Source organism: Mustela nivalis, assembly GCF_964662115.1.
Source record: "Mustela nivalis genome assembly, chromosome: 2".
Taxonomy (NCBI): domain Eukaryota; kingdom Metazoa; phylum Chordata; class Mammalia; order Carnivora; family Mustelidae; genus Mustela; species Mustela nivalis.
Genome location: NC_139021.1, coordinates 125,755,737 through 125,776,849, shown reverse-complemented (window position 1 = coordinate 125,776,849; position 21,113 = coordinate 125,755,737). Strand labels below are relative to the sequence as shown.

Sequence of the window (21,113 nt, the reverse complement as noted above, 5' to 3'; positions counted from 1 at the left end):
TAAGCAGACAAAATAGATCTCATTTTACCACTTTACCGAGGGGTTGCATATTTGATGAATTTCCTATATTCTAGTTTTCTCTCTTTCTTTTTTTTCCAGCCAAGATACTTCTTCTGTTTTATATTATTTCAGCCATTCTTGTTTTTTTTTTTTAAGATTTTATTTATTTATTTGAGAGAGAGCATGAGCAAGGAGAAGGTCAGAGGGAGAAGCAGACTCCCCGTGGAGCTGGGAGCCCGATGTGGGACTCGATCCCGGAACTCCGGGATCATGACCTGAGCTGAAGGCAGTCGTCCAACCAACTGAGCCACCCAGGCGTCCCTATTTCAGCCATTCTTAACCAGCACCTTAACTTCCATTATGCCCATTATGCGTTTGTCTTTCTGTCACATCTGTGTTTTAATTTCTTATCCTGGATCACTCCTATTATTTATTTTTTCCATTTTTTAATACCCAAAGATTGTACTGCCCATCAGTGATCACATGTGGCTATTTAAGAAACAGTAAATTTAAAAGTTCGTCAGACTAGCCATATTTCAAGTACTCAAATAGCCATATGTGGAACATTGCAAATATATAACATTTCCATTATTACAGAAAATTCTCTTGGAGAGCCTTGCCCAAATGCTTAAAAGCTTTTTAAGGCTAAAAAGCAGGAGAAAATTGCGCCTAGGTATTTTGGTGTCATTGTATTGTCTCTGATCTCAGCTGATCCTTTCATACCAGTTGGCAGCCTTTTCTGTGCTGGAGTTTTCATTTCCTGAAACAGTTATTTTAAATTATCACTGTTCTACTCGGCTTCCTCCTTTTCTCTGAGAAGAAGACCTTTCTCCTGCAACACAATGGAAATGGAGGTTACAAGCAGGAACCCCCTTAACTTCCTGTCCTTAAACCTGTTTTTGCACCTTTCCTTACCTCCTTTTCTCTTTTCTCAGAGGTGTGTTCCTTTTTTCAGTTTCCTGATTCAGTTTTAAAAAAATTATTGGGCACCTGCTATTTCTGACAGTTAAGGTACGACTGTGAACAAAACAAAACAAATTCCTTGCCTTCATACAGCTTTCCTTGTAGTGAGAAGAGACAGCAAATAATTATTTTAGTGTATTGGAAGACTGTAAGTGCTATGGAGAAAAATAAAACCTGATAGGAAGTATTAGCTAGAACAGAAAAATAGGAAGACCCTAAAATGAAGGCATTCTTAGAATAGCAAGAAGATAACTATATAGAGATTAGTAGGAAATGAAATAAGAAAGGTAGTTAATGACTTTGTTTTTTGTTCTGGTTAAAGTGAAGTGGAAGCCTTTGGAGGTTTTTGAACAGAATTGTGATAAAACTTTTTTGCCCAGATAATTCAAAACATCCAGATGTAGAATCATAAAATGAATTTCCATGTACCCATCATCTGGCTTTAACAATTACCAGTTCATGGCCAACATTGTTTCCTCTCACTTCTCCTCATGTATTATTTAATTTTTTTAACCTTTTTTTTTTTTAAGGTTTTATTTGTCAGAGAGAGAGCACAGTGGGGAGTGACAGGCAGAGAAATAATAGGGTCCCCGCTGAGCAAGGAGCCCAGTATAGGACTTGGATCCCAGAATTCTGGGATCATGACCTGAGCTGAAGGCAGATGCTTAACCAAAGGAGACACCCATGCATTCCTCCTTATGTATTATTTTGAAGCAAATACTATATATTATATTATTTATCCATAGATATTTGTGAGTACATATGTAAATTAAAAAGTATTCATATATATAGTGAGTTCTAATTATTCATAATAATGTTCTAAAAACTTGTAAGTTCTCAGCAACATCAGGAATGATAGAATTAGAATATCATGTTATATATATATATATATATATATATATATATCTAAATAAATAAATAAATGGTGGTCCCAGTGGATGTCATTGAGCAGATAAAATCCATGTGTTCTGCCTGTTGTACTAAGTTTCAGCACTCAGATCTTCTCATTCTTCCCAATCCTGTATCCTCATTACTGGTTAGACCATATCTACCATGTTTTGTCAGTCAAATAGACACCTGGGAATGTTTTAGGTTCCTCATTTGCCATTTTATATTGTCCTCCAAAAATTGCTGATTCTGTCTTGTTAGCATCACTATGCCCATCCTGTCCTCCTCATCTTAATTGTAAGGCTTTGATTCTAACCTCGCTAAACTATTACAGATCTTTCCAAATAGAGTCGTTAAATCTTCCCACTTACCTAATCTCTGTCCTCACTCAGTCCATACCAGTGTACTTATTAAACTTTTCCACTTATGTCATATTGTTTCATCTGTCTGTGCCTGTACCTGCATTTCCCTCTGTTTTGAAAGTCCTTCTTTTCTGGGTGCTTGGGTAATTCACTCTGTTAAGTCTCTGACTTTTGATTTCAACTCAGGTTATGATATCAGGGTTGTGAGATTGAGCATGGAGCCTCCTTAAGATTCACTCTCCCTCTCCATTTGCCCTTTGCCCCTTCCCCCTATTGCCCCCTCCCACCCCACCCCACCCCACCTCTGCTCTCACTCTTGCTCTCGGGAAAAATAAATAAATAGATAGATAGATAGATAGATAGATAGATAGATAAATAAATTTATTTTTGAAAGTCTTTTCTGATCTCCCATAACATGGCAGGTGTCCTTGAATTTTTAAAGTTCCAACTCAAAAAAATTTTGAAGTTCTAGATATTTGTGCTTTTCTCAAGTTCCAACTCTTGTGTAATACCTTTCCCCATACATCTTAACTAGATTATCTTTCCCCACAATCTTTGTCTCACCTCTCTACCCTATGTAAAACTCTTTTTTAACCTGTATTGCTATGAATTGTGTGTTAATCCCTGTTCTGGCAGGCCATTAAGATCCTCAAGGGTTTAAACTCTTCCTTGTATTGCCAGTCTGTAGAAATAGATATCTGGTGTTCAGAATCTTATCAAATGAAATATATTCCCTAATATATTTTACTCATAAGGGGCTTGTTAGTCCCACACTAAGAAACTATTTCAAACATAATTGCATCAAGCTGTCTAAACTGGTTCCTTCTACTACAGCATATGAGAAGCCAAAAGGGGAATTTTTAAAAGTCTGGTGATGGTACATTGGGAACTTGATAGCACAAGAGGAGGATACAGAAGAAACTAAAAAGTAGTTACAACTCAAATTTTGTCTTTATGGGCTGGTTTGGTATAGAGGCAACAACATTTTATATCAGTTAGTACTTAAAACGGAGTCAGAATAATCATTGATGATGATAACTATGAGTACTGATGAAAAGCATCAGTTGTATTCAGTTTGTTATTTAGTGAACGAACTATAGAAGTACTTTCATTCAGAATTAGTAGTGTTTTGATAAATTTTCTTATTTCTATCACTTTTTAAAACTTCCTTTTTTTGTAGACAAACTATTGAATGTTTAACACACGTCATTCAGTGTATGTTCTCTTCCCTTTTCTAATTAGTTTTTCTAGATGAGCTAAACTTATCCTTTTAGGAATAGCATAACAATGATTGGAAATCATTCTGAAGTGTATTGTGCCATACTGTCTTCCTTAACAGTACTAGGTAAAAAAGATGTTCTTGTGTTAGGATACTTTGGAATTGTAGTTTTAGCTCCTTCCTTTATCTGAATAACTTGACACATTTCTCATGTATTTGTATTTACTTTACTAGACCCTAATGAAGCAAACAGGTAGACTTAAATTTGGGTCAGATGATAAAAGACTGAATCTTTCTTGGCAGATCCAAGTCTGTCAAGTTAGAAGTTCTGTTGATTGTATCGGTTTGCCTGAATTTCTGAGAAGTATAGTATAGCAGTTGTTCAGGTTTATAGTTTTTTATCATTTCCATATCTGGAAATAGTAGAAATTGGAAACAGTGAAAGCCAGCTCCAAATAGTGTGTGGTGTGGTGTTAATCTTGAAATTATCTTTTCCAGTTTACATTTCTTAAATATTTTATTAAAGTGAATGTTTGCTCTGTATAATCAGTGTAGTCATTGGCACAATTGTATGTATACTCCAGGTTAGTATTAGTTTGTACCTAGGAATTATTTTTAATAGAATACTTATTTTAAAATATTATGCAAGCATACAATTTTATTTCCTGCTTAGGTTGAACTCCCTTTCTTCCCAAGAAGGAGGAATACAAAGTAGAGTGACACTGCCATAGGTGGAGTGCTCATTCAGGGCAAGGAAGTTGGCGGGCTGGTGGTGGGGTGGGGTGGGGGGTGTTATTTTTTTAAACATGGGCTGTTCTGAAAGAATATTTTCAGTTGCTACTTTGGAAAACATTAAACAGTTCCTAGGCCTTCCTGAGTTTGTTCAGTTGTAAGTTTGAGGAAGCTGCAGTTAGTAAATTGTGGTTGGCAGATGCTGTAAGCAGGTGACTCAGTAGGTTGAACTCATGATGACTCAACTGCATAAAAATCATGCTGATAAATAGCATGCAAAAAAAAATTGCCTTCCAAACTTTTGAACTGCCATAAAAAGTTCAAGACTATTATTAAAGTTATCACAAAGAATATTAACATGTGGCTTTAGGAGGAAACACATTTTCCTTCAAGAGGTCTTTAGAGTTTTACTTAATTGTTCTGATTTTTGTCCTGCAGTAATTCTAAAAGGACCTTACACCAATGACATTTACCAATTTGTAGTTAAAAATGCAGAAATATTGCAGGTATGACTAAAATTTATGCAAGAGAGTACTTCTTTGAAAGGTCAGTTTCAGCTGGGAGATTAGCAGAGAAACCCAAATGATAGTTACTGTTGTTGTTGTTTAATTTCATTTTTGAGTAATCTCTACATCCAGTGTGAGGCTAGATGAACTCCTAACCCTGAGATCTAGAATTGTATGTTGCACCAACCGAACCAACCAGGCACCCATTTTAATTAATATAATAAAAATAATTTAGTTAGCTTTTTTATTTAACATTGATATAATTGAACAAATAAAGCAAGATAAGTGGTCATTTTCTTATGTTTCGATGTAATAGGACATTTATATTAATATAGTATACCCCATTCTAAAATGCTTTTGGGTGATTTAATCTGATAAATCATATTCTGTTTATGATATCCATTCCAAATCTTAGAACCCATATTCCTGTGAACTGATAATAATTTGGCAAACAATTTTCTGTATTTAAAATAATAAAATAATTTGTTTTATTGGGGGTTTCTTTCACTTTTTGCAATAATATTTCTACTCCCCCCCCCCGAAGATTTTATTTATTTATTTGACAGAGAGAGAGAAAGAGAGATCACAAGTAGGCAGAGAGGTAGGAGTGGGGGGGGGGAGCAGACTCCCCACTCAGCAGAGAGCCCGATGTAGGGCTCGATCCCAGGACCCTGAGATCATGACCTGAGCTGAAGGCAGAGGCTTAACCCACTGAGCCACCCAGGTGCCCCAATATTTATACTTTAATAAGTAAACTTTTGGAAACCCAGCAGAGTGTATAAATTTTTTTTATTAATTTTTTATTTTTTATAAAAATATATTTTTATCCCCAGGGGTACAGGTCTGTGAATCACCAGGTTTACACACTTCACAGCACTCACCAAAGCACATACCCTCCACAATGTCCATAATCCCACCCCCTTCTCCCAAACCCCCTCCCCCCAGCAACCCTCAGTTTGTTTTGTGAGATTAAGAGTCACTTACGGTTTGAACTATAAAGTACTCATGAAAGAAATTGAGGAAGACACAAAGAAATGGAAAAATGTTCCATGCTCCTGGGTTGGAAGAATAAATATTGTGAAAATGTCTATGCTACCTAAAGCAATCTACACATTTAATGCAATTCCTATCAAAGTACCATCCATCTTTTTCAAAGAAATGGAACAAATAATGCTAAAATTTATATGGAACCAGAAAAGACCTCGAATAGCCAAAGGGATATTGAAAAAGAAAGCCATCGTTGGTGGCATCACAATTCCGGACTTCAAGCTCTATTACAAAGCTGTCATCATCAAGACAGCATGGTACTGGCACAAAAACAGACACATAGATCAATGGAACAGAATAGAGAGCCCAGAAATAGACCCTCAACTCTACAGTCAACGAATCTTCGACAAAGCAGGAAAGAATGTCCAATGGAAAAAAGACAGCCTCTTCAATAAATGGTGCTGGGAAAATTGGACAGCCACATGCAGAAAAATGAAATTGGACCATTTCCTTACACCACACACAAAAATAGACTCAAAATGGATGAAGGACCTCAATGTGCGAGAGTGTATAAAATTTTGATTCTACAAGTGCATGGATCGGAAAAAGGTTAAGTGGGAAAGGCTTTGACAATAGGCAAATTCATCAATAGGCAAATTGATGTATTTGCCTTCTAGCCATGTGATTAGGGTAAATTACCTAATCTTTGAGTATTTTTCCTCATCTGTAAAATGAAGAGAATGTCAAACTGTCAAAGGGGTTGTTAGAATTAAATGAAATCAACATTTCTGGCAGTTCTTTCAGTTAAAAAATGTTTTTATTTATTCTCACAAGTAAATATGCTTACTCTTAAATTGATATTTTTTAGAGGCTGAAAATAAATTTGTCCCATAAAATCATTTGCAGTTAATTTAAGATACAATTATATTGAACCTAAGAATACTGCTCACGTAGGATGACTGATGAGTGGTAATGCCAACAGTTCAGAATCTTTAAGTTTGGGTTGTATAATGTTTTGAGACGTAACAGATGTGACTATCATCATACTATCTTCATTTTGGTTAAATTTGAGTTAAGTTGCAAAGCCTAGTATTGAGTTAAGTTGCTTTTTTTGGAAGTGGCCATATAGAGATGAGTTTGTAAGAGTGAAGGGGCGGCTGGACCAAGATACATAGGTAATCTTGATGAATAATTGGTAACTGAGGAAGTTTGGTTTTTGTGTTCATTATATTGGTTTTCTTAAGTTGCTGTGTTGACTCAATACTTTAAAAATAGGCATTTAATTGTCTAGCACAGTATTTGAAATGCCACCTCAGGTTTCTACAATGAATATAAAATACCTGTTTTATTTTACATGGGTGCTTTCTAAATTACCTTTTTTAAAAAGTCATTTATTTGTGTGTATGTTCTTGTTAGTTTTTTTCCCCTGGACATTAGTTATCAAATGCATTATAAATTGTTTCTTTGTATCACAACCTCTCAGTGAAAAAAAAAAATTCCCCTAGCTCCATGAAATGTAAATTTTATTACCATATTTATCAAAAATATATTATTGAATTAAAGATTTTTATTTTTGTTAATAGTTTTTTTTTTTTTAAGATTTTAAAATTTATTTGACAGAGGGACTGTAAGAGAGGGAACACAAGCAGAGGGAGTAGGAGAGGGAGAGGCAGGTTTCCTGCTTGTCAGGGGAGTCCAACATGGGCCTTGATCCCAGGACCCTGACTGAGATCATGACCTGAGCCACCCAGGTGCCTCTGTAAATAGTTTTTATAAGACATTCAGCTGAACCATACTTAGTATAATCAGAAACTTAATAGAATTGCATTAAATAGCCTGTTCTTCTTGTAGGCCTTTTTTCTTTCTTTCTTTTTAAAAGATTTTTATTTATTTGTCAGAGGTAGGGTGGGAGGGAGTGAAGGAGGGGGGAGTAAGCAGGAGTGGCAGGCAGAGCAGGTAGACAGGCAGAGGGAAAAGCAGGCTCCCAGGCAAGCAGGAAGCCCCATGTGGGACCCTGGGATCAGGACCCAAGCCAAAGGCAGATACTTAACTGACAGAGCCACACAGGCATCCCATTTTGTAGGCTTTTAACTCTATTTTTTAGAGTAAATTTTAAGTAGGTATGTTTTTAAAAGTTTGTTGGGTTTTTTTTGTTGTTGTTGTTATGTTCTGTTTTTTTGTTTTTTTTGTTTGTTTGTTTGTTTTAGTAATTCTTACAAAATTGTGTAAGGAGTTTGTGTCATAATCAGGTTATTAAGAGACTACAAAGAATATTTTCAGGTTTATCAAAATCAGCAAAATGTCTGAATTAGCTAAGTTTCTATGGAATATACTCATTGTACTGAACTATCAGATTATATTGTATTTGTTACTGAAACTAAGTTTCTTCAGCTGAAATGTCAATGTATAACAAAAGAAATTAGTATTAATATGGACAAATTGTTGACATCATTCTCTGCATTTTAAAATTTCTTTTTATCATCATATAAGAAATACATGTTCATGTAAAATACTTTCAGAAAGGATATAAAAGTATAGCAAAAAAAGATATGTAATTAAATTAGCTAAAGAAATTACTGTTAACATTTGGTATATAATTTCCTTATCTAGATACTATATAAAAATAGACACACACAACATACATACATACATATGTATATCTTTATAATAGATTTTGATAGTAATGAAACACATCACTCTAATTCTGTAATGTTTTTCTCTTCCTATATCATGAGCTTCTTTGCATGTCAATAAGTGTTTATCTATAGAATCATATTTACTAGCTTTATTGTATTATAGTTGTATAGGTATCTGATCAACTAGAATATTATTTTTCTGTTTCAAAACACATAGACTCTCCTGCATGTATTGTTATTCATTCACTTATTTTTTTAGATTCTTTCAAAGTTAATTGTGTGGAAGAGTCTGTATTTTAAATGTATACATAGGTATGAATGACCTTGTTTTACAAAATCTCACACTATAGTAACAGGGATTTGGGGGGAAATGGTGTTGGTGTAGGTTGTTCAAAGCTTATGCAGAATTTGAATGAAGGTGAACATAAGCAATAATCTGCTAATAGTTTATTTCTAATAAAGTTAGGTAAATATAGTACTTTACCTTTAAGGAAAAGAGGAAGGTTGCTTGATATTAAGAATGTATAAGGAAAAATTGAGATTGTGAATTAAGGAATCAAAAGCAAAAGAAGATTGAGCAATGTAATCAATATGAACTTCTAAGTCAGCATGTGACTCACATTAAAAACTAAGAGAAGAAAGTGGAATTTGAAAAGTATTATGTTTAGTAGTATGTTCAGCTTTATTTGTGTATTTAGCATTCAAGCACTCATACTAGACGTACAAAAAAAAAAAAAAATGGCATGTGAACCAGCATTACTTTTGTGCTATACTAACTTTACCTATTTTTTCCAAGTCCCTGAAAACTAATTTGAGTTCTCGAAACACTGGTTGTTTCAGAATAAGATGTGTCATCAAGCTACCTTTCAGAAAAGTTTGTCTCCCATGGTTAGTGTTTATATATGTATGCCTTTAATTTTTGCCTTGCCATCCTGGTGTCATAAATTTCTTAACTTTTCACAATTGATCAACCAAAATATTAGAATACATTTAAATTCCTGAATAATAGTAAAATAGACTTTTTCTCTTTTTCAGGGTTTTTCTCACATATTTTTTGTGGAATACTTTATTGTCATTAACCCTATGTCTAACTGGGTGGTACACCTTAGGATGTGTAACAACTTTTTACATATAAGAGAGCATTTATTTTACTATTATGATAACTATAGTATTTTTCCCAGCTTGGAACTATCAAATTTTATTTTTACCTTTTAAAAAAATACTTTCAAATGATACCTTTATGAAATCAGTTGTTTTGGCCAATAAAATATTATTAACTTATGGGTTACCTGGTTAATTCTAGGCAGTTGAAATAAAATGATAAATGAGAAACATCTTAAGATGCTTAGTAAAGTCAAGGAAAGAGACATAATTTTAAAACAAGATGATGTTAAGGTAGGGGCATCTTCAAAACTATGAAAGACCACTGAGAATATAGCAAATAGTTGTCCAAAGTTAATCTTTCAGGAAAGAATGAATTGTATTTTCTTTCTTGTCCTTTGAATTTTTTCTAATTTCATTCACATATGCTTTTCATTAAAAAAAAAAAAAAGTTAAAAGAGGGATAGTATTTAATCATAACTCTACAACCAAGACCCAGCTACCGTGTTTTTAATTAATTGATTAATTGATTGATTTTTAATAAATATATAATGTATTTTTATCCCCAGGGGTACAGGTCTGTGAATCACCAGGTTTACACACTTCACAGCACTCACCAAAGCACATACCCTCCCCAATGTCCATAACCCCACCCCCTTCTCCCAACACCCTCCCCCCAGCAACCCTCAGTTTGTTTTGTGAGATTAAGAGTCACTTATGGTTTGTCTCCCTCCCAATTCCATCTTGTTTCATTTATTCTTCTCCTACCCCCTTAACTCCCCCATGTTGCATCTCTACTTCCTCATATCAGGGGGATCATATGATAGTTGTCTTTCTCTGCTTGACTTATTTCGCTAAGCATGATACCCTCTAGTTCCATCCACGTCGTTGCAAATGGCAAGACTTCATTTCTTTTGATGGCTGCATAGTATTCCATTGTGTATATATACCACATCTTCTTTATCCATTCATCTGTTGATGGACATCAATAGTTTGGCTATTGTAGACATTGCTGCTATAAACATTCAGGTGCACGTGCCCCTTCAGATCACTATGTTTGTATCTTTAGGGTAAATACCCAGTTGCAATTGCTGGGTCATAGGGTAGTTCTATTTTCAACATTTTGAGGAACCTCCATGCTGTTTTCCAGAGTGGTTGCACCAGCTTGCATTCCCACCAACAGTGTAGAAGGGTTCTCCTTTCTCCGCATTCTCGCCAGCATCTGTCATTTTCTGAGTTGTTAATTTTAGCCATTCTGACTGGTGTGAGGTGATATCTCATTGTGGTTTTGATTTGTATTTCCCTGATGCCGAGTGATGTGGAGCACTTTTTCATGTGTCTTTTGGCCATCTGGATGTCTTCTTTGCAGAAATGTCTGTTCATGTCTTCTGCCCATTTCTTGATTGGATTATTTGCTCTTTGGGTGTTGAGTTTGCTAAGTTCTTTATAGATTTTGGACACTACAGCTACCAGTTTTTACACATTTCCTTCCAGGCCCAGGCCTTTACGTGCCCTGGGTGATTATTTAATTTAGGACTTTTTTTGTTTTGTTTTAGAGAGGGAGGCATGGATGGATAGATGGAGAGAGAGAATTTTAAGCTGACTTGATGCCCAGGGTGGAGCTTGAGGCTGGGCTTGATCTCATGACCCTGAGATTATGACTTCAACCAAAATCTCTCATGATCCTGAGCTCATTCATGACTTGAACCGAAATCCAGAAGCGGATGCTTACTTAGCTTAACTGACTTAGCTACCTGTGTGCTCTATTTAGGACTGTTTAAATCTGGGGTCAGCAAACCATAGTCTATAAGCTAAATCTGAAAAACTTAAGAATGGCTCATTTTTTCAGCTGTTTGGGGACCAAAAAAATCAAAGGGATAATATTTCATGCTGTGTTAGAGTTAATGGGAAATTCATATTCTGATGTTCGTGAATAAAGTTTTACCAGAATATATATCCATACTCATGTGTTCTGTTCGTGAATAAAGTTTTACCAGAATATATATCCATACTCATGTGTTCATGTTTTATCTGTGGCTTCATTTTGTGCTCAATTGGCAACATTGAGTACCAGAATATTGCTGCAAAGTCCTAAAATACTTAGTTTCCATCCCTTTACATGAAAAGGCTATTGATTGGCTCAGTGGGTTAAAGCCTCTGCCTTTGGCTCAGGTCATGATCCCAGAGTTCTGGGATCGAGCCCCACATCGGGCTCTCTGCTTAGCTGGAGCCTACTTCCCTTCCTCTCTCTCTGCCTGCTTGTGTTCTCTGTCTATCAAATAAACGAATAATACCTTAAAAAAAAAAAAGGCTATTGATCTTTCGTGTAGATTTTCTTTTGTTTTTTAAGCTTAACTTTACCTTGGCTTTTTTGTTAGTTACTAAAAATTATGGTAATGGCAATATAATTCCCATATTTGAAAGTACCATTTTTTATCCCCAGTGTCTGACATTTAGATGTTTGATTTTTTTTTCCCCCTGTGTAAGTGCTGTGGTAAGTCTTTGTCTGCTTTTTGCATTTTTCTTAGAAGAAAAAGAATTTTAAGTAATCTGTATACACAGTGTGGGACAAGAACTCATAACCCTGATATCAAGAGTAGGTTGCTCCACCAGCTGAGCCAGCCAAGCACCCCAGAATTTTTTAGTAGTAGAATTATTATATCAAAGTGCATTAATATGTAAATTGCCTTAAATCCTAACAAGTTAGATAGACATCCACTGATGGATGGTAAAGTTATTATAGACTAGACGGAATAAAATTTTATTCAAAGGCAAGGATATTCAAAGGATTTTCAAAGGCAAGAAGATACGAAAGGAAGATAGTAAAATGTAATTGAAAGTGTGTACTTTGGGGTCCTGGGTGACTTAGTGGGTTAAGCCTCTTGGGGTGGGATTGAGCCCTGCGTTGGGCTCTCTGCTTAGTGGGGAGTCTTGCTTCCTTTTCTCTCTATGCCTGCCTCCCTGCCTACTTGTGATCTCTGTCAAATAAATAAAATCTTTAAAAAATAAAGAAAGTGTGAACTTTAAGTCAAACTTCTGCTGTTCAAATCCATATACCACCCCAGCATTTGCAGCCTGGACAAGTCTAATCCACCTCTGCCTTACTTTCTTCTCCCCTCCCCCTTCCCAGAATATTTTTATTTATTTGAGAAAGAAAGAATACATAAGCCGTTGGACAGGGCGCAGAGGGACAAGCAGACTTCCTGCTGAGCTCAGAGCCCAACTTGGGGCTTAATCCCAAGACCCCAAGACCATGACTTGAGCCAAAGCCAGATACCCAACAATTGAGCACTCAGGCACCTCTCTGCCTTGATTTCTAATCTATAAAATGGGGATAACAGTACTTACATCACAAGGTTATTTTGAGAATAAAGTTTATCACAGTGATCATTTATAGTAAATACTGATGAACCCTACAAGTAATTGTTAGAATAATTTAGGAAAGTAGTTGTTCCTGAAAGTGTATTGGGCACCTTCAGTCAGTTAAGCATCTGCCTTTGGCTCAGTTCATTATCTAGGGGTCCTGGGATTGAGCCCTGCAAGGGGTTCCCTGCTCAGCAGGGAGTCTGCTTCTCCCTCTGACTCTCTCTCTCAAATAAGTAAGAAAAAAAGTTTTATTAATCTCTTTCTAGTTAGAAAAATAAGAAAAAGAATGTTTTTTTTATTGTATTTGTGATCTTTTGAGCCAAGATATGGTATTTTTTATTTTTTAAAGATGAACTTACTTATTTTAGAGAGAGAATGTTCATGCACACAGGCAGGGGTGGGAGGACAGAGGGAGAGGAAGAGAGACTCTTAAGCAGACTCCTCACTGAACATGGAGCTGGATGTGAGGCTGAGGCTCAAGATCCTGAGATCACAACCTGAAACCAAGAGTTGGGTGCTCAACCAACTGAGCCACCCAGGTGAAACAAGATACACAGTATTTTTAAAGCTGTATCTATTTACCTAGGTTTCCTTGGAGAGAATATTTTAGTTCCAGTATATACATATAAATTTAATAATAATATTATGTTATAATACTTTTAGTGAATTTTGATTCCCTCCTATGTTTTTTGTGATTTGAGATTTGTCCTTTGATTAGACATGATGTCTAAAGCTTGGTTCTATTTTATTTAATGTTTTTTGTTTTTTGGTTTTTTTTTTTTTTTTTTTTAAGATTTTATTTTTTTTTATTTGACAGAGAGAGATCACAAGTAGGCAGAGAGGCAGGCAGAGAGAGAGAGGAGGAAGCAGGCTCCCTGTGGAGCAGAGAGCCTGATGCGGGACTCGATCCCAGGACCCTGAGATCATGACCTGAGCCGAAGGCAGTGGCTCAACCCACTGAGCCACCCAGGCGCCCCGAGTTTTTTGGTTTTTTTTTTAGATTTTTGTTTTTTTGAGGGAGAGAGAAAGTGAGAGAGATCATGGAGAGGGAGAAACCAATTCACCGCTGAGCAGGGAGCCGGATGCGGGGCTTGATCCCAGGACCCTGAGATCATGACTCAAGCTGAAGGCAGACGCCCAGCCAACTGAGCCACCCAGACGTCCCTTATGTAGTCTATTTTTCTTGGTACTAATATTATAAGCAGTGTTTTTGTCAGTGAAAATGATTATATCCTCCTACCCAGAGAAATATATCTGATAAATAACGTTAAGTTACCATTATGCTGCGAAGAGTTTGAAAAACAGTAATGCTAAAGGTGCCTGGCTGGCTCAGTCAGTAAAGCATGTAATTCTTGTTCTTGGGGTCATGAGTTCGAGCCCCACATTGGGTGTGGACTTTACTTAAAAAAGATTTTTTTTTTTTAGGAAAAACAGTAATGTTCAGTATATTTTAATCTATATGGATAAACTGGATGCATTTTTTACTATAATGAATTAACTATAACTATAATGAATCCCAACCTTTTCTGAGTTGGGATTCTATTAAATGTTCAGTTTGGGGGTTTTTTTCTTTTGATAATTTTTGGTGAAAGTCTTCAGGCCAGAGTCACTTTTGGAAATCAGAATGTGTCAAAATTAGCTAATGAAGAAAATTACTTAAAATGTTCAGTGGAAGTAGAGATCACTGTAGTTAGAACCTTTCTCACTTTAAAGGACATTTACAATAATATTTGAATTCCTTAAAATTATGAATTGCCAGATATTCAAACAGAGGAAAGATTTTTTTTAAGTAAACAGAAAATTAACTTTGAAATTCATTCAGTGATGAAGGTATATATAATGAAAATAATATTGGAATGTTTCACATTATCATATTTCAGTTGTTACAAATTTGGGAAATCATTAAGACTAGAGAAACATAGAACTGTAACTACACATGAAATTAAAAAATCTTGAGACTTGAAAAATTTGGAATCTTTCCATTGTTTTTTTAGTTTCTCACAGTATATACTACTCTTAAATTAATTCTACCATTTCCTTTTTAGTTACTAATGAAGTAAATAATGGCAAATAGGACCAGACGGAAGTTTTAAGGGGAGATTCCTAAAATATTTGGATTGATCTATAATGACTGTTTGGTTATAGTGGCAAAAAGCTTCAAGGTAGATTTTTGAGGATGATGATTCTCTCTCCCACAACACCCCTCTCCCCCTTTCCTTGGTTATAACTCTGGGATCAAGCTACATTCAGGGTTTTATAGGTAAAGACAAATTATGTTATCAGTGCAGAGGGCCACATATGGTTGTAATATTATTTTTTTTAACATTCACTCAGTAAAATTGCTTTTCTGAAACTAGGAACCATGAGATACGGTAAATATAGGCATGCATAGAAGATCCTGCAGATTCAGTTCCAGACCACTGCAGTAAACTGAATATTACAATAAAGTGAGTTAAATGATTTTTATGGTTTCCCAGTGCATATAAAAGTTATGTTTACACTATACTGTAATCTATTAAGTACGTAATAGCAGTATGTCTAAAAAAGGTCAATGTACATAGCTTAATTAAAAAATATTGCTAAAAAAAAAATTGCTAACCATCATGTTAGCTTTCACCCATTTGTAATCTTTTTGCGGGTGGAAAGCCTTCCTCAATTTTGATGGCTGCTGACTGAGCCCAGTGGTAGTTGTTGAAAGTTGGGCAGCAGTGGCAATTTCTTAAAATAAGACAACAGTGACTTTTGCCATATCGATTGACTCTGTTTCATGACTAATTTCTCTGTAGCATGCAGTGCTGTTGGATACCATTTTACCCATAATAAAACTTTCAAAATTGGAACCTCAGTAAACCCCGCTGCTGCTTTATCAGCTGAGTTTGTGTAATGTTATAAATCTTTGTTGTCAGCATGCTTCAGAGCATCTTCAGCAGGAGTAGATTCCATCTCTGGAAACCACTTTGTTCATCAGTAAGAAGCAACTCCTAGGGGCTCCTGGATAGCTCAGTGTGTTAACCCTCTGCCTTCAGCTCAGGTCATGATCTCAGGGCCCTGGGATTGAACCTCAAATCGGGCTCTCTGCTCAGCCTGTCGGCCTACTTGTGATCTGTCTCCCTCTGTCAAATAAATAAAATCTTTTTTAAGAAAGAAGCAACTCCTCATCCTTTCAAGTTTTATCATGAATTGCAGCAATTCAGTCACTTCTTCAGTCTCCACTTCTCTATTTCTAGTTCTCTTGACTCTTTCCACCACATCTGCAGTTATTCCTCTACTGAAATCTTGAATCCCTGAAAGTCATCCATGAGGGTTAGTATCACCTTCTTTTGAATTCTGTGAATGTTGATATTTTGATCTCTTACCATAAACCATGAAGGTTCTTAATGATCCCTCGCATGATGAATCCTTTCCAGAAGGTTTTCCATTTGCTTTTTGTCCAGATTCATTAGAGGAATCACTATGGCAGCCATAGCCTTACAAGATATATTTCTTAAATAGTTAAGATGTGAAATGCAAAATGACTCCTTGATCTGTGGTTTGGAGAATGGATGTTGGGTTAGCAGGCATGAAAACTACATAAAATGTACATCTCCAAAGCTCTTGGGTAACCAGGTGCATTATCAATAAACAGTAATATTTTGAAAGGAGTCTTTTTTCTGAGCTATAGATTTCAGCGGTGGCCTTAAAATAATAATAAACCATGCTGTAAACAGATGTGCTGTCATCCAGGCTTTGTTCCATTTATAAAGTATGGAGTAGATTCAGCATAATTCCTAAAGACCATAGGATTTTCAGAATGGTAAATGATCATTGGCTTTAATTTAAAGTCACCAGCTGCATTAGCCTCTAATAAGAGCATTTGCTTGTTCTTGGAACCTTTTTTTTTTTTTAATAAGATTTTGTTTATTTATTTGACAGAGATCACAAGCAGGCAGAGAGAGGGGGGAAAGCAGGCTCCTTGCTGAGCAAAGAGCCTGATTGATCCCAGAACCCTGAGATCATGACCTAGTCAAAGGTAGAGGCTTAACCCACTGAGCCACCCTGAAACCTTTGAAGTCAGGCATCAGCTTCTCTCTAGCTATTCCAAGTTCTAGATGGTATCTCCAATATAAGGCTGCTTCACCTACATTGAAAATATGTTGTTGATTGTAGCCACCTTCATTAATTATCTAAGCTAGATCTTCTAGATAAATTGCCACAGATTCTTTATCAGCACTTTTTGTTTAACCTTGCACTTTTATGGTATGGAGATAGCTTTTCCCCTTAAACCTTATTAACCAACCTCTGTGCTAGGCTTTTCTTAGCTTTTTCAGCTTTCTCTTGGCTTTCGTGGAATTGAAGAGAGTTAGGGCCCTGCCCTTGGTAGGCTTTGGTTTAAGGGAATGCTGTGGCGGATTTGAGCTTCTATCCAGACCACTCAGACTTTTTCCATATCAGTAATAAGACCATTTTGCTTTCTTATCATTCATGTGTTCACTGGAGTAGCACTTTTAATTTCTTTAAAGAACTTTTCCTTTGCATCCACAAATTGGCTAACTGTTTTGCATAAAACACAGGCTACCTTTCAGCCTGTCTCGGTTTTGGCATGCCTTCCCTCACTAAGTTTAATCATTTCTAGTTGGATTTGAAGTGAGAGACAAGTGACATCTTTTCACTTGAACCCTTAGAACCCATGGTAGGGTTATTAATTGGCCTGATATCAGTATTGTTGTGTTTTAGGGAATAGGGAGGCCAAAGAAGGAAAGAGACTAGGAATGGCTGGTTGGTGGAAAAAGTCAGAACACACACATTTATCAGTTGCATTTGCTGTCTTATGTGGACGTGGTTCGTGGTGCCATAGAACAGTTACAGTAGTAATATCAGAGATCACTGGTCACAGATCACCATAACAAACATAATAATGAAAAATTTAGAAATATTGCAGGAATTACCAAAATATAATACAGAGACATGAAGTGAGCGAATGCTGTTGGAGAAATGGCACCCATATAGATTTAATCTTCAATTTCTAAAGCACAATAAAATGAGGCATGCATGTAAAATGATTGGTAGGTTATTTTAAACAGGACAGCATTAGAAAGGGGACATTCTAGATGGGTGATTTATTTTAATGTATATTATATACTATAATATATCTACAAGAAGATTAAGACTATGGCAAAAACAAAACAAAAACCTTCAGAAGAAACAGTGTAAAAGTAAGCCCTAAAAATAGAAGAAAGATTCTGTATTTTGTCTTAGGTGCTTGTAATTCATAAGATAGTACCCACTTCTGGATTCACTGCTGACCTCAGGTTTGCTCACTGATTTCTACAAGCAGTCAGTGCCTTTATTGTGTTTGGCAAGAATTTCTAAGGCCACCGAGCTATTTGCAACAGGTCATTCCTTCTAAAGCTTGCATTTTTAAAAGTTTATTATTATTATTTTTTTATTTGACTGAGATCATAAGTAGGCGGAGAGGCAAGCGGAGAGAGAGAAGAGGAAGCAGACTCCCTGCTGAGCAGGGAGCCCCATGCAGGACTTGATCCCAGGACCCTGGGATCATGACCTTAGCCGAAGGCAGAGGCTTTAACCCACTGAGCTACCGAGGCACCCCTTGCATTTTTATTTTTATTTCAAGATTTTATCCATTCATTTATTAAGGGAGAGAGAGCATGAGCAGGAGGCAGGGGCAGAAGCAGGCTCCCCGATGAGCCAGGAGCCTGATGCTGGGCTCAATCCCAGGATCCTGGAATCATGACCTGAGCCTAAGGTAGCCACTTAACTGACTGAGCCATCCAGTGCCTCCAAAAGCTTGCATTTTCAGAAGTGTGGCTTGATTTCCATTGAAGTCCGTTTTCTCTAAAAAAAAAAAAAAAAAACAAACGTCATACAGATTAAGGAGGAAGATTGAGTGAAATGTATAAAGCAGCTTATTTCTGATTAAGGTACATTAAGGTCTTACATAATTTTTTTTGTTTTTTAGTGTGGATATATTAAAGTCTCCAACACTCTTGACTGCAAAATATTGATGTTTTATGTATATACAGGGAATCATGTAGTTCATAAATTATAATAATTTAAGATTCTGTCTAAAGCTTAAAATTTTAGTAATAATAAATATTACAAACTTTAGATTTTATTATATAATGTGTTATAAAGAGTTGTCATCAAATTGATTCACAATTATGTTTTAGAAATGTATTAGACATAAATAGGATTACCTTTATGTAACAACAAAAAAAAAGAACAGGTAAATTTTTTGAAAATTGTTGATCATTTATCCCAGTAGTATATGGAGGCAGTTTTGTGGCAAGATGTGGTAACATTTTCTTCCTTTTCCACCCTAATTGTTACCTTTTTCAGAGTTAGCCCTTGGAGGACAGAGAAAGACAAAGCATTAGTGTGTGTATATCCATCCATCCCTGTTTGGGCCCTTTCCTCCCCTGTTTTTTGTTTTTGTTGTGTTTCTAATGAGTGTTCCTTTGGAGACCATACAATTAAGGTTAACTTAATCTCGGGGCACCTCATAATTTATGAACTAAATGATTCCCTGTATATACATAAAACATCAATATTTTGCAGTCAAGAGTGTTGGAGACATTAATATATCCACACTAAAAAACAAAAAAAATTATGTAAGACCTTAATGTACCTTAATCAGAAATAAGGGGCACCTTGGTGGTTCAGTGGGTTAAAGCCTTTGCCTTCGGCTCTGGTTATGGTCTCAGGGTCCTGGGACTGAACCCCATGTCGGGCTCCCTGCTCTGTGGGGAGCCTGCTCCCCCACCACCCGCCCCCGCCTGCCTCTCTGCCTATTTGTGATCTCTGTCAAATAAATAAATAAAATTTTTGTTAAAAAAAAAAAGATTAACTTGGGGCGCCTGGGTGGCTCAGTGGGTTCAAGCCTCTGCCTTCAGCTCAGGTCATGATCTCAGGGTCCTGGGATCGAGCCCCATATCGGGCTCTCTGCTCTGCCGGGAGCCTGCCTCCTCTCTCTCTGCCTGCCTCACTGCCTACTTGTGATCTCTGTCAAATAAAGAAAATTTAAAAAAAAAAAAAAAAGATTAACTTAATCTCTCCTTACGGATATAGTTAAATTATCTTCTCATGGGGAAAAAAACCTCTGTTTTCAATCTTAACTTCTAACCAGAAATTTTTAAAATGTGTTCCTTGTATGTTTATAATCTCTAAACTACCATTGTGAATATAGCTAAGTATTTCTATTGTATTTACATTTCTTATTTCATGGAAAGGATAAAACATTTAGTCCTAGAATCCTATACTGTTTGTAGAACCTTCTGGATATTAGATAATTTATTTTGTTACGTTCTTAAGATGAGATGATGATGCTGTGAGAATGGATGGTATTGAAAACATGAAAAATGTGGGAAACTGTGGTGGTGTTTTCATTTTATGCATAGACTTTTTTTTTCTTTTTGAGGTTTTATTTATTCATTTTAGAGAGATGGTGTGTGAGAGAGATCTCAGTGGTGGAGAGGGAGAAGCAGTCTGTCCATCAAGCAAGGAGCCTGATGAGGGCTCAATCCCAGGACCCTGAGATCATGACCAGAGCCAAAATCAGCATCCAACCAACTGAGCCACCCAGCTGCCCCTAGAAAAGTTATTTATAGAGGAAAAAAACATAAACATATCAAAATAGTTCTTGTGGGTGTTGCCTAAAATTGGTTTGTTTGGATCAATGTGGGATAAAGACCATTCATCACTTTTTAAGTTTTTGTTTCTAATAAAAATGAAATGAATGCTGAGAATATTGCTTAAGGGGCGCCTGGGTGGCTCCGTGGGTTAAAACCTCTGCCTTCGGCTCAGGTCATGATCCCAGGGTCCTGAGATCGAGCCCCACATCAGGCTCTCTGCTCAGCAGGGAGCCTGCTTCCTCCTCTCTCTGACTGCCTCTCTGCCTACTTGTAATCTCTGTCTGTCAAATAAATAAATAAAATCTTAAAATAAAATCTTTAAAAAAAAGAATATTGCTTAAAAATTATAAAATATTGAAATGTTGGAGTTTGCTATTTTTCCTTTTATAAGAGAATCATTTTTTTACCAATAAAAAATATGCCTAAACATTATTTAAAATTTTGAACATCACTCGCATTTCCAGAACTGTTTACCGATGAATGGTATTAATTGAAAACAGAATTTCATTGTATTGACTATTTATATCATATCTATTAAGAAATTATTGGAAATGAGGGGCACCTGGGTGGCTCAGTCATTAGGCATCTGCCTTGGGCTCCAGTCATGATCCTGGGGTCCTGGGATCCTGCTCTGGATCCCTGCTGAGCAGGGAGCCTGCTTCTCCCTCTCCCACTCCCCTTGTTTGTGTTCCTTCTTTCTGTGTGTCTCTGTTAAGTGGGTG

The 21,113-nt window shown here is 36.3% G+C and overlaps 1 protein-coding gene and 1 long non-coding RNA gene across 10 annotated transcripts in view; one reads left to right on the top strand and one right to left on the bottom strand.

Moving 5' to 3' along the window:
- JMJD1C (jumonji domain containing 1C) overlaps positions 1 to 21,113 on the top strand; it is a gene marked incomplete at its 5' end in the record, with an annotated part of 325,008 nt that overhangs the window by 249,408 nt on the left and 54,487 nt on the right. The window lies entirely within an intron of this gene.
- On the bottom strand, positions 16,632 to 20,927 carry LOC309859454. Its single transcript, XR_014308713.1, has 2 exons — positions 19,411 to 20,927; positions 16,632 to 19,259 (listed from the first exon to the last, which is right to left on the bottom strand). It is a non-coding gene; the product is annotated as an uncharacterized lncRNA (long non-coding RNA).